Here is a 15,474-nt window from a genome sequence, read left to right as displayed (position 1 = left end):
CATGGGGTCGGCAGCACCCTAGCAGCGCCTGGGAGCCTGGGAGCCTGGGAGCCTGGGGTCCGCAGCACCTGAGCCGGCGCCTGGGAGCCTGGGAGCCTGGGGTCCGCACCACCCTACCCCGCGCCTAGGAGCCTGGGAGCCTGGGAGCCTGGGGCCCTCAGCTCCCGAGCCCGCGCCTGGGAGCCTGGGAGCCTGGGAGCCTGGGGGCCTGGGGTCCGCAGCACCCTATCCCGCGCCTGGGAGCCTGGGAGGCTGGGGGCCTGGGGCCCTCAGATCCCGAGCCCGCGCCTGGGAGCCTGGGAGCCTGGGAGCCTGGGGGCCTGGGGTCCGCAGCACCCTATCCCGCGCCTGGGAGCCTGGGAGCCTGGGAGTCTGAGGTCTGCAGCACAATAGACCGCGCCTGGGAGCCTGGGAGCCTGGGAGCCTGGGTTCCGCAGGACCTGAGCCCGCGCCTGCGAACCTGGGAGCCTGGGATCCTGGGGCCGCAGCTCCGGAACCCGCGCCTGGTTGCCTTTGAACCTGGGGGAGGCAGCTCCCGGGCCTGCACTCGAAGCCAGGGAGATGCAGCTCACGAGCCAGCGCATGGGAGCCTGGGGTGCGAAGCACACGAGCCCGCGCCTGGGAGCCAGTGAAGCCCAGCTCCCGATCCCGCGCCTGGTAGCCTGTGAGCCTTGGGGTCCCAGCTCACGTGCACGCGCCTGGGAGCCTGGGGTGCGCAGCACACGAGCACGCGCCTGGGAGCCTGTGTGCCTGGGGACCTGGGGTCCGTAGCACCCTATCCCGCGCCTGGGAGCCTGGGAGCCTGGGAGGATGGGGGCCTGGGGCCCTCAGCTCCCGAGCCCGCGCTTGGGAGCCTGGGGTCCGCAGCACACGAGCCCGCGCCTGGGAGCCTGGGAGCCTGGGAGTCTGGGGTCCGCAGCACACGAGCCCGCGCCTGGGAGCCTGGGACCCTGGGAGCCTGTGAGCCTAGGGTCCGCAGCACCCGAGCCCGCGCCTGGGAGCCTGGGAGCCTGGGGTCCGCAGGACCTGAGCCCGCGCCTTGTTGCCTTTGAACCTGGGGGAGGCAGCTCCCGGGCCTGCACTCGAAGCCAGGGAGATGCAGCTTACTAGCCCGCGCCTGGGAGCCTGGGGTCCCCAGGACCCAAGCCCGCGCCTAGGAGCCTGAAGTCTGGGTTCTGGGGTCCGCAGCACCCTAGACCACGCCTGTGAGCCTGGGAGCTTGGGAAGCTGGGGGCCTGGGGTACGCAAAACCCTAGCCCGCGCCTGGGAGCCTGGGAGCCTGGGAGCCTGGGGTCTGCATCACCTGAGCCCGCGCATGGGAGCCTGGGAGCCTGGGAGCCTCGGGCTGCAGCTCCCGAACCCGCGCCTGTTTGCCTTTGAACCTGTGGGAGGCAGCTCCCGGGCCTGCACTCGAAGCCAGGGAGATGCAGCTCACGAGGCCGTGCCTGGGAGCCTGGGGTCCGCAGCACCCGAGACCGAGCCTGGGAGCCTGGGAGCCTGCGAGCCTGGTGCCCTCAGCTCCCGAGCCCGCGCCTGGGAGCCTGGGAGCCTGGGAGCCTGGGGGCCTGTGGGCCTGGGGCCCCCAGTTCCCGAGCCCGCGCTTGGGAGCCTGGGGTCCGCAGCACACGAGCCCGCGCTTGGGAGCCTGGGAGTCTGGGAGCCTGGGAGTCTGTGGTCCGCAGCACCATAGACCGCACCTGGGAACCTGGGAGCCTGGGAGCCTGGGAGCTTGGGGCCCTCAGCTCCCGAGCCCGCGATTGGGAGCCTGGGGTCCACAGCACACGAGCCCGCGCCTGGGAGCCTGGGAGCCTGGGAGGCTGGGGGCCTGGGTTCCACAGCACCCTAGCCCGCGCCTGGGAGCCTGGGAGCCTGGGAGCCTGGGAGCTTGGGGCCCTCAGCTCCCGAGCCCGCGATTGGGAGCCTGGGGTCCACAGCACACGAGCCCGCGCCTGGGAGCCTGGGAGCCTGGGAGGCTGGGGGCCTGGGGTCCGCAGCACCGTAGCCTGCGCCTGGGAGGTTGGGGGCCTGGGGCCCTCAGCTCCCGAGCCCGCGCCTGGGAGCCTGGGAGCCTGGGAGCCTGGGGGCCTGGGGTCCGCAGCACCCTATCCCGCGCCTGGGAGCCTGGGAGCCTGGGAGCCTGGGAGTCTGGGGTCCGCAGCACAATAGACCGCGCCTGGGAGCCCGGGAGCCTGGGAGGCTGGGGGCCAGGGGTCCGCAGCAACCTAGCCCGCGCCTGGGAGCCTGGGAGCCTGTGGTCCGCAGCACCCTAGCAGCGCCTGGGAGCCTGGGAGCCTGGCAGCTTGGGAGCCTGGGGTCCGCAGGACCTGAGCCCGCGCCTGGGAGCCTGGGAGCCTGGGAGCCTGGGGCCCTCAGCTCCCGAGCCCGCGCTTGGGAGCCTGGGGTCCGCAGCACACGAGCCCGTGCCTGGGAGCCTGGGAGCCTGGAGTCTGGGGTCCGCAGCACCCGAGCTCGCGCCTGGGAGCCTGGGATTCTGGGAGCCTGGGGTACGCAGCACCCTAGCCCGCGCCTGGGAGCCTGGGAGCCTGGGAGCCTGGGGCCCTCAGCTCCCGAGCCCGCGCCTGCGAGCCTGGGAGCCTGGGAGCCTGGGGGCCTGGGGTCCGCAGCACCCTAGCCCGCGCCTGGGAGCCTGGGAGCCTGGGAGCCTGGGAGCCTGGGGCCCTCACCTCCCGAGCCCGCGCTTGGGAGCCTGGGAGCCTGGGAGGCTGGGGGCCTGGGGTCCGCAGGACCTGAGCCCGCGCATGGGAGCCTGGGAGCCTGGGAGCCTGGGAGCCTGGGGTTCGCAGCACCCGAGCCCGCGCCTGGGAGCCTGGGAGCCTGGGGCCCTCAGCTCCCAGCCCGCGCCTGGGAGCCTGGGAGCCTGGGGTCCGCAGCACCCGAGCCCGCGCCTGGGAGCCTGGGAGCCTGGGAGTCGGGGGTCCGCAGCACCATAGACCGCGCCTGGGATCCTGGGAGCCTGGGAGGCTGGGGGCCTGGGGTCCGCAGCACCCTAGACCGCGCCTGGGAGCCTGGGAGCCTGGGAGGCTGGGGGCCTGGGGTCCGCAGCACCCTAGACCGCGCCTGGGAGCCTGGGAGCCTGGGGTCCGCAGCACCCTAGCAGCGCCTGGGAGCCTGGGAGCCTGGGAGCTTGGGAGCCTGGGGTCCGCAGGACCTGAGCCCGCGCCTAGGAGCCTGGGAGCCTGGGAGCCTGGGGCCCTCAGCTCCCGAGCCCGCGCTTGGGAGCCTGGGGTCCGCATCACACGAGCCCGCGCCTGGGAGCCAGGGAGCCTGGGAGCCTGGAAGCCTGGGAGGCTGGGGGCCTGGGGTCCGCAGCACTCTAGCCCGCGCCTGGGAGCCTGGGAGCCTGGGGCCCTCAGCTCCCGAGCCCGCGCCTGGGAGCCTGGGAGCCTGGGAGCCTGGGAGCCTGGGGTCCGCAGCACCCGAGCCCGCGCCTGGGAGCCTGGGAGCCTGGGAGCCTGGGAGTCTGGGGTCCGCAGCACCATAGACCGCGCCTGGGAGCCTGGGAGCCTGGGAGGCTGGGGGCATGGGGTCCGCAGCACCCTAGCCCGCGCCTGGGAGCCTGGGAGCCTGGGGTACGCAGCACCCTAGCAGCGCCTGGGAGCCTGGGAGCCTGGAGCCTGGGAGTCTGGGGTCCGCAGCACCCTATCCCGCGCCTGGGAGCCTGGGAGCCTCGGTTTCTGGGGGCCTGGGGCCCTCAGCTCCCGAGCCCGCGCTTGGGAGCCTGGGGTCCGCAGCACACGAGCCCGCGCCTGGGAGCCTGGGAGCTCGGGAGCCTGTGGTCCGCAGCACCCTAGCCCGCGCCTGGGAGCCTGGGAGCCTGGGATCCTGGGGCCGCAATTCCGGAACCCGCGCCTGGTTGCCTTTGAACCTGGGGGAGGCAGCTCCCGGGCCTGCACTCGAAGCCAGGGACATGCAACTCACGAGCCAGCGCCTGGGAGCCTGGGGTGTGCAGCACACGAGCCCGCGCCTGGGAGCCTCTGAAGCCCAGCCCCCGTTCCCGCGCCTGGTAGCCTGTGAGCCTTGGGATCCCAGCTCACGTGCACGCGCCTGGGAACCTGGGGTGCGCAGCACACGAGCACGCGCCTGGGAGCCTGGGAGCCTGCGGGCACAATCTCCCGAGAACGCACCTGTTAGCCTATGAGCCTTGGGTTCCCAGCTCACGAGCACGCGCTTGGGAGCCTGGGGTACGCATCTCCCGAGCAAACGCACGGGAGGCCGGATACTGGTTTTCAGCAGCTTTCGATCTTCGCCTGGGAGCCTGGTAGCCTGGGATCCTCAGCACACGAGCCCGCGCCTGGGAGCCTGGGAGCATGGGGTCGGCAGCACCGTAGCAGTGCCTGGGAGCCTGGGAGCCTGGGAGGCTGGGGGCCTGGGGTACGCAGCACCCTAGCCCGCGCCTGGGAGCCTGGGAGCCTGGGAGCCTGGGGTCCGCAGCACCTGAGCCGGCGCCTGGGAGCCTGGGAGCCTGGGGTCCGCACCACCCTACCCCGCGCCTAGGAGCCTGGGAGCCTGGGAGCCTGGGGCCCTCAGCTCCCGAGCCCGCGCCTGGGAGCCTGGGAGCCTGGGAGCCTGGGGGCCTGGGGTCCGCAGCACCCTATCCCGCGCCTGGGAGCCTGGGAGGCTGGGGGCCTGGGGCCCTCAGATCCCGAGCCCGCGCCTGGGAGCCTGGGAGCCTGGGAGCCTGGGGGCCTGGGGTCCGCAGCACCCTATCCCGCGCCTGGGAGCCTGGGAGCCTGGGAGCCTGGGAGTCTGGGGTCTGCAGCACAATAGACCGCGCCTGGGAGCCTGGGAGCCTGGGAGGCTGGGGGCCTGGGGTCCGCAGCACCCTAGCCCGCGACTGGGAGCCTGGGAGCCTGGGGTCCGCAGCACCCTAGCAGCGCCTGGGAGCCTGGGAGCCTGGGAGCTTGGGAGCCTGGGTTCCGCAGGACCTGAGCCCGCGCCTGCGAACCTGGGAGCCTGGGATCCTGGGGCCGCAGCTCCGGAACCCGCGCCTGGTTGCCTTTGAACCTGGGGGAGGCAGCTCCCGGGCCTGCACTCGAAGCCAGGGAGATGCAGCTCACGAGCCAGCGCATGGGAGCCTGGGGTGCGAAGCACACGAGCCCGCGCCTGGGAGCCAGTGAAGCCCAGCTCCCGATCCCGCGCCTGGTAGCCTGTGAGCCTTGGGGTCCCAGCTCACGTGCACGCGCCTGGGAGCCTGGGGTGCGCAGCACACGAGCACGCGCCTGGGAGCCTGTGTGCCTGGGGACCTGGGGTCCGTAGCACCCTATCCCGCGCCTGGGAGCCTGGGAGCCTGGGAGGCTGGGGGCCTGGGGCCCTCAGCTCCCGAGTCCGCGCTTGGGAGCCTGGGGTCCGCAGCACACGAGCCCGCGCCTGGGAGCCTGGGAGCCTGGGAGTCTGGGGTCCGCAGCACACGAGCCCGCGCCTGGGAGCCTGGGACCCTGGGAGCCTGTGAGCCTAGGGTCCGCAGCACCCGAGCCCGCGCCTGGGAGCCTGGGAGCCTGGGGTCCGCAGGACCTGAGCCCGCGCCTTGTTGCCTTTGAACCTGGGGGAGGCAGCTCCCGGGCCTGCACTCGAAGCCAGGGAGATGCAGCTTACTAGCCCGCGCCTGGGAGCCTGGGGTCCCCAGGACCCAAGCCCGCGCCTAGGAGCCTGAAGTCTGGGTTCTGGGGTCCGCAGCACCCTAGACCACGCCTGTGAGCCTGGGAGCTTGGGAAGCTGGGGGCCTGGGGTACGCAAAACCCTAGCCCGCGCCTGGGAGCCTGGGAGCCTGGGAGCCTGGGGTCCGCATCACCTGAGCCCGCGCATGGGAGCCTGGGAGCCTGGGAGCCTCGGGCTGCAGCTCCCGAACCCGCGCCTGTTTGCCTTTGAACCTGTGGGAGGCAGCTCCCGGGCCTGCACTCGAAGCCAGGGAGATGCAGCTCACGAGGCCGTGCCTGGGAGCCTGGGGTCCGCAGCACCCGAGACCGAGCCTGGGAGCCTGGGAGCCTGCGAGCCTGGTGCCCTCAGCTCCCGAGCCCGCGCCTGGGAGCCTGGGAGCCTGGGAGCCTGGGGGCCTGTGGGCCTGGGGCCCCCAGTTCCCGAGCCCGCGCTTGGGAGCCTGGGGTCCGCAGCACATGAGCCCGCGCCTGGGAGCCTGGGAGCCTGGGAGCCTGGGAGCTTGGGGCCCTCAGCTCCCGAGCCCGCGATTGGGAGCCTGGGGTCCACAGCACACGAGCCCGCGCCTGGGAGCCTGGGAGCCTGGGAGGCTGGGGGCCTGGGGTCCGCAGCACCCTAGCCTGCGCCTGGGAGGTTGGGGGCCTGGGGCCCTCAGCTCCCGAGCCCGCGCCTGGGAGCCTGGGAGCCTGGGAGCCTGGGGGCCTGGGGTCCGCAGCACCCTTTCCCGCGCCTGGGAGCCTGGGAGCCTGGGAGCCTGGGAGTCTGGGGTCCGCAGCACAATAGACCGCGCCTGGGAGCCCGGGAGCCTGGGAGGCTGGGGGCCAGGGGTCCGCAGCAACCTAGCCCGCGCCTGGGAGCCTGGGAGCCTGTGGTCCGCAGCACCCTAGCAGCGCCTGGGAGCCTGGGAGCCTGGCAGCTTGGGAGCCTGGGGTCCGCAGGACCTGAGCCCGCGCCTGGGAGCCTGGGAGCCTGGGAGCCTGGGGCCCTCAGCTCCCGAGCCCGCGCCTGCGAGCCTGGGAGCCTGGGAGCCTGGGGGCCTGGGGTCCGCAGCACCCTAGCCCGCGCCTGGGAGCCTGGGAGCCTGGGAGCCTGGGAGCCTGGGGCCCTCACCTCCCGAGCCCGCGCTTGGGAGCCTGGGAGCCTGGGAGCCTGGGAGGCTGGGGGCCTGGGGTCCGCAGCACCCGAGCCCGCGCCTGGGAGCCTGGGAGCCTGGGAGTCGGGGGTCCGCAGCACCATAGACCGCGCCTGGGATCCTGGGAGCCTGGGAGGCTGGGGGCCTGGGGTCCGCAGCACCCTAGCCCGCGCCTGGGAGCCTGGGAGCCTGGGGTCCGCAGCACCCTAGCAGCGCCTGGGAGCCTGGGAGCCTGGGAGCCTGGGAGGCTGGGGGCCTGGGGCCCTCAGCTCCCGAGCCCGCGCTTGAGAGCTTGGGGTCCGCTGCACACGAGCCCGTTCCTGGGAGCCTGGGAGCCTGGGAGGCTGGGGGCCTGGGGCCCTCAGCTCCCGAGCCCGCGCTTGGGAGCTTGGGGTCCGCAGCACACGAGCCCACGCCTGGGAACCTGGGAGCCTGGGAGGCTGGGGGCCTGGGGTCCGCAGCACCCTAGCAGCGCATGGGAGCCTGGGAGCCTGGGAGCCTGGTAGTCTGGGGTCCGCAGCACCATAGAACGCGCCTGGGAGCCTGGGAGCCTGGGAGGCTGGGGGCCTGGGGTCCGCAGCACCCTAGCAGCGCCTGGGAGCCTGGGAGCCTGGGAGCCTGGGAGTCTGGGAGCCTGGGGTCCGCAGCACCCTAGCAGCGCCTGGGAGCCTGGGAGCCTGGGATCCTGGGAGGCTGGGGGCCTGGGGCCATCAGCTCCCGAGCCCGCGCTTGGGAGCCTGGGGTCCGCTGCACACGAGCCCGTTCCTGGGAGCCTGGGATCCTGGGAGGCTGGGGGCCTGGGGTCCGCAGCATCCTAGCCCGCGCCTGGGAGCCTGGGAGCCTGGGGCCCTCAGCTCCCTAGCCCGCGCCTGGGAGCCTGGGTGCCTGGGAGCCTGGGAGCCTGGGGTCCGCATCACCCGAGCCCGCGCCTGGGAGCCTGGGAGCCTGGGGTCCGCAGGACCTGAGCCAGCGCCTGGTTCCCATTGAACCTGGGGGAGGTAACTCCCAGGCCTGCACTCGAAGCCAGGGAGATGCAGCTCAGGACCCCGCGTCTGGGAGCCTGAGGTCCCCAGCACCCAAGCCCCCGCCTAGGAGCCTGGGAGCCTGGGAGACTGGGGTGTGGGGTCCTCAGCACCTGAGCCGTCGCCTGGGAGCCTGGGAGCCTGGGAGCATGGGGTCCGCGCCACCCTACACCGCGCCTAGGAGACTGGGAGCCTGGGAGCCTGGGGCCCTAAGCTCCCGAGCCCGCGCCTGGGAGTCTGGGAGCCTGGGAGCCTGGTGGCTTGGGGTCCGCAGCACCCTATCCCGCGCCTGGGAGCCTGGGAGCCTGGGAGGCTGGGGGCCTGGGGCCCTCAGCTCCCGAGCCCGCGCTCGGGAGCCTGGGGTCCGCATCACCCGAGCCCGCGCCTGGGAGCCTCGGAGCCTGGGGTCCGCAGGACCTGAGCCAGCGCCTGGTTGCCATTGAACCTGGGGGAGGTAGCTCCCGGGCCTGCACTCGAGGCCAGGGAGATGCAGCTCAGGACCCCGCGCCTGGGATCCTGAGGTCCCCAGCACCCAAGCCCGCGCCTAGGAGCCTGGGAGCCTGGGAGACTGGGGTCTGGGGTCCTCAGCACCCTAGACCACGCCTGTGAGCCTGGGAGCCTGGGAGCCTGGGGTCCGCAGCACCTGAGCCGGCGCCTGGGAGCCTGGGAGCCTGGGAGCATGGGGTCCGCGCCAACCTACCCCGCGACTAGGAGACTGGGAGCCTGGGAGCCTGGGGCCCTCAGCTCCCGAGCCCGCGCCTGGGAGCCTGGGAGCCTGGGAGGCTGGGGGCCTGGGGCCCTCAGCTCCCGAGCCCGCGCTCGGGAGCCTGGGGTCCGCAGCACACGAGCCCGCGCCTGGGAGCCTGGGAGCCTGGGAGGCTGGAGGCCTGGGGTCCGCAGCACCCTAGCCCGCGCCTGGAGCCCGGGAGACTGGGATCCTGGGGCCGCAGCTCCGGAACCCACGCCTGGTTGCCTTTGAACCTGGGGGAGGCAGCTCCCGGGCCTGCACTCGAAGCCAGGGAGATGCAGCTCACGAGCCAGCGCCTGGGAGCCTGGGGTGCGCAGCACACGAGCACGCGCCTGGGAGCCTGTGAAGTCCAGCCCCCGAGCCCGCGCCTGGGTTCCTGGGAGCCTGGGAGCATGGGGTCGGCAGCACCCTAGCAGCGCCTGGGAGCCTGGGAGCCTGGGTTCTGGGGTCCGCAGCACCCTAGACAACGCCTGGGAGCCTCGGAGCTTGGGAGGCTGGGGTCTGGGGTCCGCAGCACCCTAGCCCGCGCCTGGGAGCCTGGGAGCCTGGGAGCCTGGGGTACGCAGCACCCTAGCCCGCGCCTGGGAGCCTGGGAGCCAGGGAGCCTGGGGTCCGCACCACCCTACCCCGCGCCTAGGAGCCTGGGAGCCTGGCAGCCTGTGGCCCTCAGCTCCCGAGCCCGCGCCTGGGAGCCTGGGAGCCTAGGAGCCTGGGGGCCTGGGGGCCTGGGGCCCCCAGCTCCCGAGCCCGCGCTTGGGAGCCTGGGGTCCGCAGCACACGAGCCCGCGCCTGGGAGCCTGGGAGTCTGGGAGGCTGGGGGCCTGGGTTCCACAGCACCCTATCCCGCGCCTGGGAGCCTGGGAGCCTGGGGTCCGCACCACCCTAGCAGCGCCTGGGAGCCTGGGAGCCTGGGAGCTTGGGAGCCTGGGGTCCGAAGGACCTGAGCACGCGCCTGGGAGCCTGGGAGCCTGGGAGCCTGGGAGCCTGGGGCCCTCAGCTCCCGAGCACGCGCTTGGGAGCCTGGGGTCCGCAGCTATCGAGCCCGCGCCTGGGAGCCTTGGAGGCTGGGGGCCTGGGGTCCGCAGCACATTAGCCCGCGCCTGGGAGCCTGGGAGCCTGGGGCCCTCAGCTCCCGAGCCCGCGCCTGGGAGCCTGGGAGCCTGGGAGCTTGGGGTACACAGCACCCGAGCACGCGCCTGGGAGCCTGGGAGCCTGGGAGCCTGGGAGTCTGGGGTCCGCAGCACCATAGACTGCGCCTGGGAGCCTGGGAGCCTGGGAGGCTGGGGGCCTGGGGTCCGCAGCACCCGAGCCCGCGCCTGGGAGCCTGGGAGCCTGGGGTCCGCAGCACCCTAGCAGCGACTGGGAGTCTGGGAGCCTGGGAGCCTGGGAGTCTGGGGTCCGCAGCACCATAGACCGCGCCTGGGAGCCTCGGAGCCTGGGAGGCTGGGGGCCTTGGGTCCGCAGCACCCTAGCCCGCGCCTGGAAGCCTGGGAGCCTGGGGTCCGCAGCACCCTAGCAGCGCCTGGGAGCCTGGGAGCCTGGGAGCTTGGGAGCCTGGGGTCCGCAGGACCTGAACCCGCGCCTGGGAGCCTGGGAGCCTGAGGCCCTCATCTCCCGAGCCCGCGCTTGGGAGCCTGGGGTCCGCAGCACACGAGCCCGCACCTGGGAGCCTGGGAGCCTGGGGACCTGGGGTCCGCAGCACCCTATCCCGCGTCTGGTAGCCTGGGAGCCTGGGAGGCTGGGGGCCTGGGGTCCTCAGCTCCCGAGCCCGCGCTTGGGAGCCTGGGGTCCGCAGCACCCTAGCAGCGCCTGGGAGCCTGGGAGCCTGGGAGCTTGGGAGCCTGGGGTCCGCAGGACCTGAGCCCGCGCATGGGAGCCTGGGAGCCTGGGAGCCTGGGAGCCTGGGGCCCTCAGCTCCCGAGCCCGCGCTTGGGAGCCTGGGGTCCGCAGCACACGAGCCCGCACCTGGGAGCCTGGGAGCCTGGGGACCTGGGGTCCGCAGCACCCTATCCCGCGCCTGGGAGCCTGGGAGCCTGGGAGGCTGGGGGCCTGGGGCCCTCAGCTCCCGAGACCGCGCTTGGGAGCCTGGGGTCCGCAGCACACGAGCCCGCGCCTGGGAGCCTGGGAGCCTGGGAGTCTGGGGTCCGCAGCACCATAGACCTCGCCTGGGAGCCTGGGAGACTGGGAGGCTTGGGGCCTGGGGTCCGCAGCACCCTAGCCCGCGCCTGGGAGCCTGGGAGCCTGGGGTCCGCAGCACCCTAGCAGCGCCTGGGAGCTTGGGAGCCTGGGAGCCTGGGAGGCTGGGGGCCTGGGGCCCTCAGCTCCCGAGCCCGCGCTTGGGAGCCTGGTGTCCGCAGCACACGAGTCCCCGCCTGGGATCCTGGGAGCCTGGGAGCCTGGGGTCCGCAGCACCGTAGACCGCGCCTGGGAGCCTGGGAGCCTGGGAGGCTGGGGGCCTGGGGCCCTCATCTCCCAAGGCCGCGCTTGGGAGCCTGGGGTCCGCAGCACATGAGCCCGCACCTGGGAGCCTGTGAGCCTGGGGACCTGGGGTCCGCAGCACCCTATCCCGCGCCTGGGAGCCTGGGAGCCTGGGAGCCTGGGGGCCTGGGCCCCTCAGCTCCCGAGCCCGCGCTTGGGAGCCTGGGGTCCGCAGCACACGAGCCCGCGCCTGGGAGCCTTGGAGCCTGGGAGTCTGGGGTGCGCAGCACCATAGACCGCGCCTGGGAGCCTGGGAGCCTGGGAGGCTTGGGGCCTGGGTTCCGCAGCACCCTAGCCCGCGCCTGGGAGACTGGGAGCCTGGGGTCCGCAGCACCCTAGCAGCGCCTGGGAGCTTGGGAGACTGGGAGCCTGGGACCTGGGGGCCTGGGGCCCTCAGCTCCTGAGCCCGCGCTTGGGAGCCTGGTGTCCGAAGCACACGAGCCCGCGCCTGGGAGCCTGGGAGCCTGGGAGCCTGGGGGCCTGGGGTCCGCAGCACCCTAGCCCGCGCCTGGGAGCCTGGGAGCCTGGGAGCCTGGGGTCCGCAGCACCCTAGCAGCGCCTGGGAGCCTGGGAGCCTGGGAGCTTGTGAGCCTGGGGTCCGCAGGACCTGAGCCCGCGCCTGGGAGCCTGGGAGCCTGGGAGCCTGGGGCCCTCAGCTCCCGAGCCCGCGCTTGGGAGCCTGGGGTCCGCAGCATACGAGCCCGCACCTGGGAGCCTGGGAGCCTGGGAGCCTGGGGTCCGCAGCACTCTATCCCGCGCCTGGGAGCCTGGGAGCCTGGAATGCTGGGGGCCTGGGGTCCGCAGCACCCTAGCCCGCGCCTGGGAGCCTGGGGGCCTGGGGTGCGCAGCACCCTAGCAGCGCCTGGGAGCCTGGGAGCCTGGGAGCTTGGGAGCCTGGGGTCCGCAGGACCTGAGCCCGCGCCTGGGAGCCTGGGAGCCTTGGGCCCTCAGCTCCCGAGCCCGCGCCTGGGAGCCTGGGAGCCTGAGGTCCGCAGCACCTGAGACGGCGCCTGGGAGCCTGGGAGCCTGGGGTCCGCACCACCCTACCCCGCGCCTAGGAGCCTGGGAGCCTGGGAGCCTGGGACCCTCAGCTCCCGAGCCCGCGCCTGGGAGCCTGGGAGCCTGGGGGCCTGGGGTCCGCAGCACCCTATCCCGCGCCTGGGAGTCTGGGAGCCTGGGAGGCTGGGGGCCTGGGGCTCTCAGCTCCCGAGCCCGCGCCTGGGAACCTGGGAGCCTGGGAGCCTGGGAGCCTGGGGTCCGCAGCACCCTAGCAGCGCCTGGGAGCCTGGGAGCCTGGGAGCTTGGGAGCCTGTGGTCCGCAGGACCTGAGCCCGCGCCTAGGAGCCTGGGAGGCTGGGGGCCTGGGGCTCTCAGCTCCCGAGCCCGCGCCTGGGAACCTGGGAGCCTGGGAGCCTGGGAGCCTGGGGTCCGCAGCACCCTAGCAGCGCCTGGGAGCCTGGGAGCCTGGGAGCTTGGGAGCCTGGGGTCCGCAGGACCTGAGCCCGCGCCTAGGAGCCTGGGAGCCTGGGAGCCTGGGCCCCTCAGCTCCCGAGCCCGCGCTTGGGAGCCTGGGGTCCGCAGCACACGAGCCCGCGCCTGGGAGCCTGGGAGCATGGGAGCCTGGGAGGCTGGGGGCCTGGGGTCCGCAGCACCCTAGCCCGCGCCTGGGAGCCTGGGAGCCTGGGGCCCTCAGCTCCCGAGCCCGCGCCTGGGAGCCTGGGAGTCTGGGAGCCTGGGGTCCGCAGCACCCGAGCCCGCGCCTGGGAGCCTGGGAGCCTGCGGGCACAATCTCCCGAGAACGCACCTGTTAGCCTATGAGCCTTGGGGTCCCAGCTCACGAGCACGCGCTTGGGAGCCTGGGGCACGCATCTCCCGAGCAAACGCACGGGAGGCCGTATACTGGTTTTGAGCAGCTTTCGATCTTCGCCTGGGAGCCTGGGAGCCTGGTAGCCTGGGATCCTCAGCACACGAGCCCGCGCCTGGGAGCCTGGGAGCCTGGGAGCATGGGGTCGGCAGCACCCTAGCAGGGCCTGGAAGCCTGGGAGCCTGGGAGCCTGGGTTCTGGGGTCCGCAGCACCCTAGACCACGCCTGGGAGCCTGGGAGTTTGGGAGGCTGGGGGCCTGGGGTCCGCAGCACCCTAGCCCGCGCCTGGGAGCCTGGGAGCCTGGGGTACGCAGCACCCTAGCCCACGCCTGGGAGCCTGGGAGCCTGGGAGCCTGGGGTCCGCACCACTCTACCCCGCGCCTAGGAGCCTGGGAGCCTGGGAGCCTGGGGCCCTCAGCTGCCGAGCCCGCGCCTGGGAGCCTGGGAGCCTCGGAGCCTGGGGGCCTGGGGTCCGCAGCACTCTATCCCGCGCCTGGGAGCCTGGGAGACTGGGAGGCTGGGGGCCTGGGGTCCGCAGCACCCTAGCCCGCGCCTGGGAGCCTGGGAGCCTGGGGTGCGCAGCACCCTAGCAGCGCCTGGGAGCCTGGGAGCCTGGGAGCTTGGGAGCCTGGGGTCCGCAGGACCTGAGCCCGCGCCTGGGAGCCTGGGAGCTTGGGAGCCTTGGGCCCTCAGCTCCCGAGCCCGCGCCTGGGAGCCTGGGAGGCTGAGGTCCGCAGCACCTGAGCCGGCGCCTGGGAGCCTGGGAGCCTGGGGTCCGCACCACCCTACCCCGCGCCTAGGAGCCTGGGAGCCTGGGAGCCTGGGGCCCTCAGCTCCCGAGCCCGCGCCTGGGAGCCTGGGAGCCTGGGGGCCTGGGGTCCGCAGCACCCTATCCCGCGCCTGGGAGCCTGGGAGCCTGGGAGGCTGCGGGCCTGGGTACGCAGCACCCTAGCCCGCGCCTGGGAGCCTGGGAGCCTGGGGTCCGCAGCACCCTAGCAGCGCCTGGGAGCCTGGGAGCCTGGGAGCCTGGGGTCCGCAGGACCTGAGCCCGCGCCTAGGAGCCTGGGAGCCTGGGAGCCTGGGGCCCTCAGCTCCCGAGCCCGCGCTTGGGAGCCTGGGGTCCGCAGCACACCAGCCCGCGCCTGGGAGCCTGGGAGCATGGGAGCCTGGGAGGCTGGGGGCCTGGGGTCCGCAGCACCCTAGCCCGCGCCTGGGAGCCTGGGAGCCTGGGGCCCTCAGCTCCCGAGCCCGCGCCTGGGAGCCTGGGAGCCTGGGAGCCTGGGTTCCGCAGCACACGAGCCCGCGCCTGGGAGCCTGGGAGCCTGGGAGTCTGGGGTCCGCAGCACCATAGACCGCGCCTGGGAGCCTGGGAACCTGGGAGGCTGGGGGCATGGGGTCCGCAGCACCCTAGCCCGCGCCTGGGAGCCTGGGAGCCTGGGGTACGCAGCACCCAAGCAGCGCCTGGGAGCCTGGGAGCCTGGGAGCCTGGGAGTCTGGGGTCCGCAGCACAATAGACCGCGCATGGGAGCCTGGGAGCCTGGGAGCCTGGGGGCCTTGGGTCCGCAGCACCCTAGCTCGCGCCTGGGAGCCTGGGAGCCTGGGGTCCGCAGCACCCTAGCAGCGCCTGGGAACCTGGGAGCCTGTGAGCTTGGGAGCCTGGGGTCCGCAGGACCTGAGCCCGCGCCTGGGAGCCTGGGAGCCTGGGTGCTTGGGAGCCTGGGGCCCTCAGCTTCCGAGCCCGCGCTTGGGAGCCTGGGGTCCGCAGCACATGAGCCCGCGCCTGGGAGCCTGGGAGCCTGGGGACCTGGGGTCCGCAGCACCCTATCCCGCGCCTGGGAGCCTGGGAGGCTGGGGGCCTGGGGCCCTCAGCTCCCGAGCCCGCGCTTGGGAGCCTGGGGTCCGCAGCACACGAGCCCGCGCCTTGGAGCCTGGGAGCCTGGGAGGCTGGGGGCCTGGGGTCCGCAACACCCTAGCCCGCGCCAGGGAGCCAGGGAGCCTGGGATCCTGGGGCCGCAGCTCCGGAACCCGCGCCTGGTTGCCTTTGAACCTGGGGGAGGGAGCTCCCGGGCCTGCACTCGAAGCCAGGGAGATGCAGCTCACGAGCCAGCGCCTGGGAGCCTGGGGTGCGCAGCACACGAGCCCGCGCCTGGGAGCCTGGGAGCCTGGGAGTCTGGGGGCCTGGGGCCATCAGCTCCCGAGCCCTCGCTTGGGAGCATGGGGTCCGCTGCACACGAGCCCGCGCCTGGGAGCCTGGGAGCCTGGGAGGCTGGGGGCCTGGGGTCCGCAGCACCCTAGCCCGCGCCTGGGAGCCTGGGAGCCTGGGATCCTGGGGCCACAGCTCCGGAACCCGCGCCTGGTTGCCTTTGAACCTGGGAGAGGCAGCTCCCGGGCCTGCACTCGAAGCCAGAGAGACGCAGCTCACAAGCCAGCGCCTGGGAGCCTCGGGTCCGCAGCACTCAAGCCCGCGCCTAGGAGCCTGGGAGCCTGGGAGACTGGGTTCTGGGGTCCGCAGCACCCTAGCAGCGCCTGGGTGCCTGGGAGCCTGGGAGCTTGGGAG

This window comes from Muntiacus reevesi, chromosome 14, assembly GCF_963930625.1.
Source record: "Muntiacus reevesi chromosome 14, mMunRee1.1, whole genome shotgun sequence".
In the NCBI taxonomy this organism is placed as follows: Eukaryota; Metazoa; Chordata; class Mammalia; order Artiodactyla; family Cervidae; genus Muntiacus; species Muntiacus reevesi.
Note: the sequence above shows the minus strand (reverse complement) of the source record.